This window comes from Felis catus, chromosome A2, assembly GCF_018350175.1.
Source record: "Felis catus isolate Fca126 chromosome A2, F.catus_Fca126_mat1.0, whole genome shotgun sequence".
NCBI classification, from domain to species: domain Eukaryota; kingdom Metazoa; phylum Chordata; class Mammalia; order Carnivora; family Felidae; genus Felis; species Felis catus.
The window spans coordinates 5450563-5458098 of NC_058369.1; the positions used below are offsets into that span (position 1 = coordinate 5450563).

Below are 7536 nucleotides of genomic sequence, written 5' to 3' on the forward strand. Positions count from 1 at the left end.
TCCTGCTGCGCCCTCCCCACTCCTCTCCTTCCTCCCAAACCCACCAGCCCCGCCCTGAAGACTCGGAGGGCGGCTTAGGCCTGGGGAGAACCAGGGCAGCGGTGGGGGCTCGTCAGGGACACAGGGGAGGTAAGAGTGGCTCAGCCGCTCCCCAGGGCAGGCAGCCGAGGCAGGGAACCGTCCTCAGCAGCGTGGAAAACTTTTCCCCGGGGTACCAGCAGGTGCAGCCAGAGGAGGAAGAGAAGAGAGAGTGGCCGGGAGCCGAGGCCAAGGTGCCCCGGAGACCACGCGTCTCCTCTTTCTCCATTTCGTCCCGGTTTCCCTGTCCCCCACTGGCAATACCAACTGACAGCACTCGTGATAACAAGCACACAGCAGGAGAGGCCGGCCCAGCTCGCATCTGCCTCCACTTCCCCGGGCCTTGGTGGCCTGTGCCCATCAGGGACACGCGGGGCCGAGGCCTGGAGTGGCCAAGTCCCCAGGGTGCTCACAACCAGAGGCAGCGGGAGAGGCCGGAGTGGGTGGCCAGAGGAGGAGGAAGAGGAAAGATCGGCGGGTCTGACACGCTGGGGCAGGGCTGTGGCAGGAGGGGGCTGGGCGGAGAGGCCCGGCAGCTAGACGGAGGGGAAGCCAGGCCAGCAGCACATGTTAGTTTCGGAAGAAGGGGGCCAATCTTCAGCTTCTCACTGTGACCCTGGACTTGGGCCCCAGGGGTGATCAGATGTTTCTCTCCTGAGCTAAACTCTGGGCTTCGTCCCAGGGGACTCCGCGAGCCTTCCCAGAAGACACGCCCCCTCCTTAAGAACCCCCCAGAGAGCGAGGGGAGGGACGTTTTCCAGTCCAGGAACCCCGCCCCCCCCAGCCCCCCATCAGCCAGCCCGGGCTGACCCCCATCCAGCCTCATCCTGAGCTCCTAATTTGGCTGCCCAGAGTTTGCTACCCCACTGGGCCACCCCAGAGAGAGCCATGGTCCTGGGAAGAGGAGGAGGAGGAAACCTTTGAGGCTTGGCCAGGAGCCTCAGCCTGAAATTGCACCATTCAAGTTTCCCCTTAGGGCTAAGGCAGCGTTTCCTTTATCTGTTCCAGGAACCCCTAGCACCCCAAAAAGTGCTCCAGAGGGCAAGAAACGTCAAGGGGGCAGATGCATTCCAGAAAGCTGCGCAAAACACGTGAGCAAATGAAAACCTCTGGGAAGGCCTGCAAGGAACAACCCCATTTAGCTTTGCTTAATCCCCGGTTTGGCCGGGGTTCCACAGAGCATGCCCTGAACATCCAAGGCCCCAATTAAATGCCCACTGTGAGAGCCCAGAGGGGCCAGGGGGCAGTCAGGCTGCAGAGGGAGTGAGTCAGTTTGACTGGAGGGAGGGAGGGGACAAGGGGGACACAAGCCAGGCCTGAGGACCTTGCATGCCACCCTCAGAGACCAGAAACGTCCCCGAGGGCCTGGAAGGGGAACTCAGCCCTCACTGCCACCACCCTGCTCCTTGCTGTCTGACCAAACTCCCCCCCTCCCCCCCAGAGTCATGTCTCCTGCTCCTTCCCCCTGGCCATGACGGGAGCCACTGTGCCCATCAACGGAGCCACAGTGGAGACGTCACAGGCACTGTCGGCCCACAGTGTGGTTACACTATAAAGACCAATGACGGGAGTTAGCCTTTAGTGGACACGACGCTCCAATAATGCATGGACACGCCCATGCATTATTCCTGACACCAGGAGGGCAGACGGGTGGGGGCTGGAATCACGGGTCACCACTTAGCAGTTGTGCGGTCTTGGGACAGGGAGTTCAATTCTGCTGTCTTAGAGAGAGACGGTCTCTGCAAAAATAAAAAAAACAAAAGGCGGGGGGGGGAATAAAAGGCTTTTGCGAGTCAGGTAACAGTGGTGGGCTAGGAAGGACCCGGCTCAGCCCAGCAGATGTCAGCAGGGACAGAAGACAACCCAGATCAGGCCAGCCGCTGTCACCCAACCGATTCTGCCCCCCACCCCAGGGGACATTGGGCAATGTCTGGAGACGGTTTTGATTGGCAGGATTGGGGGTGCTGCTGGCATCTGGTGGGTAGAGGCCAGAGACACTGCTAAGCATCCTATAATGCACAGGACAGCCCCCTACAACCAAGGCCTCTGCAGCTCACGGTGTGAGTAGTGCGAAGGGGGAGAGACCCCGGATCAGTCAGTCATCCCCCAAGCTGGAGTCGTCGTCCTCCTCCTCCTCATCATCATATTGATTCGCTTTCGAGTGCGCTCACAGGGTTTCAAGCCCTGTTCTAAGCGCTTTATACACATTGACCATTTCATTCTCATAACAACCCCTTTATGAGGTGAGCACTATTACTGTCCCTGTGTTCGGAGAGGTTAAGTAATTGTCCTAAGGTCACACAGCTTTAAATGGCAAAGCCAGGTTCTTTTTTTTTTTTTTTTTAATTTTTTTTAATGTTTATTTATTTCTGAGACAGAGAGAGAGAGAGAGACAGAGCATGAGTGGGGGGGGGGGAGCAGAGAGAGAGGGAGACACAGAATCCGAAGCAGGCTCCAGGCTCCGAGCTGTCACCACAGAGCCCGATGCGGGGCTCAAACTCACAAACAGTGAGGTCATGACCTGAGCCGAATTCGGCCGCTCAACCGACTGAGCCACCCAAGTGCCCCTTAACCTTTTTTTTTTTTTTTTTTTTTAGTGATTATTTATATTTGAGAGAGACAGAGACAGCATGAGTAGGGGAGGGGCAGAGAGAGAGGGAGACACAGAATCCGAAGCAGGCTCCAGGCTCCGAGCTGTCAGCACAGAGCCCGATGCGGGGCTCGAACTCACAAACAGTGAGGTCATGACCTGAGCCGACGTCGGCCGCTCAACCGACTGAGCCCCCCAGGCGCCCCGGTAAAGCCAGGTTCTAACGCAGACTGCCTGCGTCCTGACCCTTCTCTCAGCTCACCTCCTGGGTGGGAATGGGGGACCCTGAATCCACTGCGATTATGGTTTCTCCCCCGCCCTCCCCCACCCATAGCTGAATGAGGGCTCGGAGTAAAGGTTAAGAGGAGTTATTTATATCAAATTCTGTTTCTCCAGTGCCTGAGCATGGGGGACTCAGCTCCACGCGCCTCCCTGAGCGGACGGGCTTAGGGGACGTTTTCTCCAGCTGTGGTGAGCTGAACGCCATCTGTTCTGGCTTCAGAGGTGAACTTGCTTGGCTACGGGGCCGCTGGGGTCCGGGCAAACAAGAGCTGGCTGTTCCAGGAGCCAGTTCAGAAATCAGAGGGCAGAGGGGCAGAAGACACATGCGACCCCCGCCGTCATCGTCCTCCTGTCGTTAATAGTAACTCGTCCGCACTGACAGCACATCCTGTGAGCCAGGTCATGTCCTAAACCCTTTACATCCTTAACGCACTTAATCGTCCCAAGAGTCCTGTGCAACTGATACAATCACCCCCATTTTGCAGACAGGGACACGCGTTCAGAGGGAAAGGCCACCCGCCCTGGGCCAGGCAGTAGGGGGTGTAACTCTGAGCACCTGCTCCTTAACCCAGAGAGTCTCCACCTCCAAACTGTTTGTACTTGGGGCCAGATCATGTCTGTGATGGACAAGGTCCCGGGCACTGTAGGGCGCTTAGCACCCCCTTAGCCTCTACCCGCCAGATGCCTGTATCACCTCCCCCAGGCATGACAACCAAAAATGTCTCCAGACATTGCCAGATGTCCCCTGGGGAGGGTTGGGGGGGCGGGGGGGGGGGGGGCAAACTGCCCCGGGCTGAAACCTCTGCCTTGACCCCACACTGTGGGATGGGGCAGGGGCTGATCGGCATGGAGAGGTCTGCTTGCTGCAGCCCCCAGAAGAATCTGGAGCCTGAAACCCACGCTAACAGTACGAATCAGTGTTATGGCAATGTCGTTCTGTGGCACCTACTGTGTGCCAAGTCAGGACTTGAACCCAGGCTTCAGAATCTACACTTCAGCACTGAGTGTGCCTGCCTGCCCGGTGGCCCCACCAGGGAGGCGCAGGTGAGGCTGGAAGACAAGTCAAAAGGGAAAAGGAGGGGAGCCTGGGTGGCTCAGTCGGTTGAGCCTCCAACGTCGGCTCAGGCCATGATCTCGCGGTCCGTGAGTTCGAGCCCCGTGTCAGGCTCTGTGCTGACAGCTCAGAGACTGGAACCTGCTTCGGATTCTGCGTCTCCCCCTCTCTGACCCTCCCCGTTCATGCTCTGTCTCTCTCTGTCTCAAAAATAAACATTAAAAAAAAAATTTTTTTTAAAGAAAAGGGAAAAGGAAGCCTTAGATTCAGGAGTCTTGGACCCAAACAGGTCGGCAAGGTTTTATGAGGCACCTACTGTGTGCTACATGTCCTGGCCAAGAAGAGAGCAACAGAATTGGTCTTGAGCGGTTCCCCTGCCCGCCGAGACTCCACCTGCAACACCTCTCCCAGCCTCTCGTCCAACAGCCGGGAGCTAAGCACCTATTGAGCACCAGTATTTGCATTCACACTCAACAGATGCACGAAACAAGGCTCAGAGAGGCCAAGCAACTTGCCAGGGACACACAGCAGGAGGCGGGAGGCTCCCGGCTTCATCTCTCCAGTCCCCCGTTAACCTTCAGACCCTCCTGGGGATCATCAGCATTCTGTTCTTCAGATCCACAGTCCCGTTGACGCATCCCAGTATTCGCAGGGTCTAAGGGCCAGAGAACACGTTTGCTTTCTAGAAGACGTCTCTCTGCTCCCTAGGGCTGAGGATGCAACCCTGGTGGGGCCCAGCAGAAGCCCAGGGACCAGGTGTCCCTTGGGGTCTTGGTGTCCCCTGGATGTCACCCCTTGGCCCATCCTCTGGAGCAGAAGCCTCACCCCCTGGGACTTCCCCCACATCTGCTTCTCTCTCCAGCTGGACCCCACCCATCCTAGGTGTCCCCGTCCCACCTGGCTCTCCCCAGCGGCTTCCTGACTCCCAGTTGACACTCGGGCCCCCTCTGCCAGACCTGGGCCGCCCTGGAGAAGGCGGGGTGCCGTTCCATCTGGGCATGACTTCCCCCGGGGAATGGGAGATGATCCCCAATGCTAAGAGACAGCTTGTTCTAGAAGAAGAACCCAAGAAGCCAACTTGGGCTTTGCCGAAGCCACATCCCCAGCCTGAGAGCCCCCTGCTCACTCACCACCCCCGTCACATACACACGGACAAAATGTTAGGAGGTCACAACCCACTGGGGTTTCTCACTTGAGGGTGAGGGGGGATTTTACTGATCCTCTGCCAGGCACCCCCGAGACCTCTGAGGTGGCCATGGTGGCTGAAAGAGCAAAAGGCTGGAGGCCAGCCACTCACCTGGACGCGTCGGGGTGGGGCAGGACAAGAGAGGCGCCACATTTGAAGTCTATGTCACAAAGTGCCGGGCTGGAGGAAAGGCGCTGGCCGTGTGCTCTGGGAGGGGCAGAGGGGGACGGCTGAGGCTCATCTGGCCCAGCAGCAAAAGGGAAACTGAGGCCAGCCCTCAGACCATCCCTCTGAGATCAAGAGTGATGTTCCCAACAGCAGCCCCCAAAGCTGGGGGCGGGGGGGGGGGAATCGGAGACCCTTCTGTGCCCTGTGCTAGAATGGGGGCCAAGGGGTGGGGGCGGGAGGGAGGAATCCTCAGGGCCCTGGAGAGGGAGGGTGGGAGGCCCGCGTTGCATTTGCTGGGCGGGGGTTGGGTTTTTGTTTTACCTTTTCTCCCCAGTTTTATTGAAATATAATTGATGTACAACACCATGTAAATTTAAGGCATACGATGTACACATCCGGTGCACTTATATGCGACAGTCCCGTTAGCACCCGCAGGCGGTTAGCATTTCTTTGAAGAATATAATACCGCGTTAACTATAGTCACCACGCCGAACGTTAGATCAAAAGAACTGACTCTCTAACTGGATTTGGTGTCCTTTGACCAACATCTCCCCGTCGCCCCCACCCCACAACCCCTGGTAATCACTATTCTTTTTTTTTAAGTTTATTTATTTTGAGAGAGAGAGAGAGAGAGCACAGAGCCTGATGCGGGGCTCGAACCCCAGAATCAGGAGATCATGACCTGAGCCGAAATCAAGAGTCAGACGCTCAACCGACTAAGCCACCCAGGTGCCCCTGGTAACCACCATTCTTGTGTCTGCTTCTCCGAGTTTGGTTTTTTTAGATTCCACACATAAGCGACCAGACACAGTGTCTTTCCCCCCTCTGCCCTGCCTCGCGGAGTTTGAGCAAATATTCACTCCAGACACGGAAGGAATCCCAGGGAAATACGGCATGGCCATGACGTGCCCTGAAACTCTCTTCCTCACCTCTCCCACTGCCTGACTCCTACTCATCCCTCCCATCTGCCATTAAACGTGGCTTCCCCCACCGCAGGGCGTCCTCCCTGACCCCCTAAGTGGGAGAGATGGGGGGGATGTCAATTTCACCTGACCTGGGGGAAGCGAGATTCATCTCAATATTTAAGGGGACACCAACTCCACAGCTGGGAAAACATCTAGCGGAGGGGCTAGAGATGGGGGCTCCGGCCCCTGGGAAAGGGGTCCCCCCACCCTCAGCGCAACGATCCCAGGGCCACCCTGCCTTCCCTCTGAATGGCTTATCTTGGTGGTTCTTTTCTGGTTCTACCACCCACCAGAAGCTGAGCAACCCTTGAGCAAGTTACTCAGCCTTTCTGTGCCTCAGTTTTCAAATTTGGGACATGGGGATGATAACGGTGCCTACCTCACTGGGCTGATGTGAACTTAAAACAGGCCTCAAAGCAAGCGCTCCAGCATCGTGTCACAGCCTCATTTCCGATGTCCCCAGTCCCCCGCACAGCGTCCGGATTCCGGCAGGCCCTCCTGTGGCAGCGCTGAGTACTGCACCCTTCCCGGCGCACTACAGCGCTCTGCATTCTAAAGGTTCTAAGTCAGAAAAAAAAAAAAAAAAATTTTTTTTTTGAGTCAGTCCAAGCTGGTTTAAGTCAAAAGAGAATGTGCTTGGCCCCAGCAGCCTTTGCACTTGCTGTGTTTCCCTCCTAGGACGCCTTCAACCCCCTGAGCCTCCTTCTTAACATCCAAACCGCAAATGTCCATGCCACCTGCACCAGGAGCCTTTGGCTGGCTCCCTGTTTATTCTGATCCTGAGCAGTGCCTGAGTGCCAGACCCTGTTCTAGGCACTGGGGACACTGCTGTGGGCCACACAGACGAAATGCTCTTCCAGAAATGCTCTTGACCAGAGCTGACATTCTGGTCAAGGAGAGAGAACCAATGACAATGTGTATTCCACAATGTCAGGCAGTGACTCTGGAGTAAACTAAACCAGGGAAGGGGAGAGAAGGCGTGGATGTAATCTTGAAGTGGGGGGGTGGGGGTGGGGGAGGAGCTGGCCTCACTAGCGTGGGGCGGGGGGGGGGGGTGACATTTGAGCCGAAACTTCAAGAACAAGGTGGAGTGGCCACGGCACTATCAGGCAGAAGAGGCAGGATGGTGACCTCAGTGAGGGTGCCATGTTGTTGTTCCTGACCGTGTGTCCCCAGTACCTGGGCCACCACCCGGCACAACATGGTGCTCAAT

General features: G+C 56.9%; 1 long non-coding RNA gene across 9 annotated transcripts in view; it reads right to left on the reverse strand.

Moving 5' to 3' along the window:
* Positions 1–1129: 1129 nt before the first annotated feature.
* Positions 1130–7536, reverse strand: part of LOC102902512 — a 63990-nt gene continuing 57583 nt past the window's right edge. For 5 of the 9 annotated variants that reach the window (XR_006589749.1, XR_006589748.1, XR_006589746.1 and 2 more), the window contains 3 exons: positions 6703–6884; positions 5302–5397; positions 4170–4659 (listed from right to left, as the gene is read on the reverse strand). This is a non-coding gene — a long non-coding RNA (uncharacterized LOC102902512). Of the gene's footprint in view, positions 1818–4168; positions 4660–4901; positions 5057–5301; positions 5398–6702; positions 6885–7536 lie in introns of those variants that run through there. The other 4 variants (XR_006589744.1, XR_006589741.1, XR_006589739.1 and 1 more) reach the window with 3 other exon arrangements.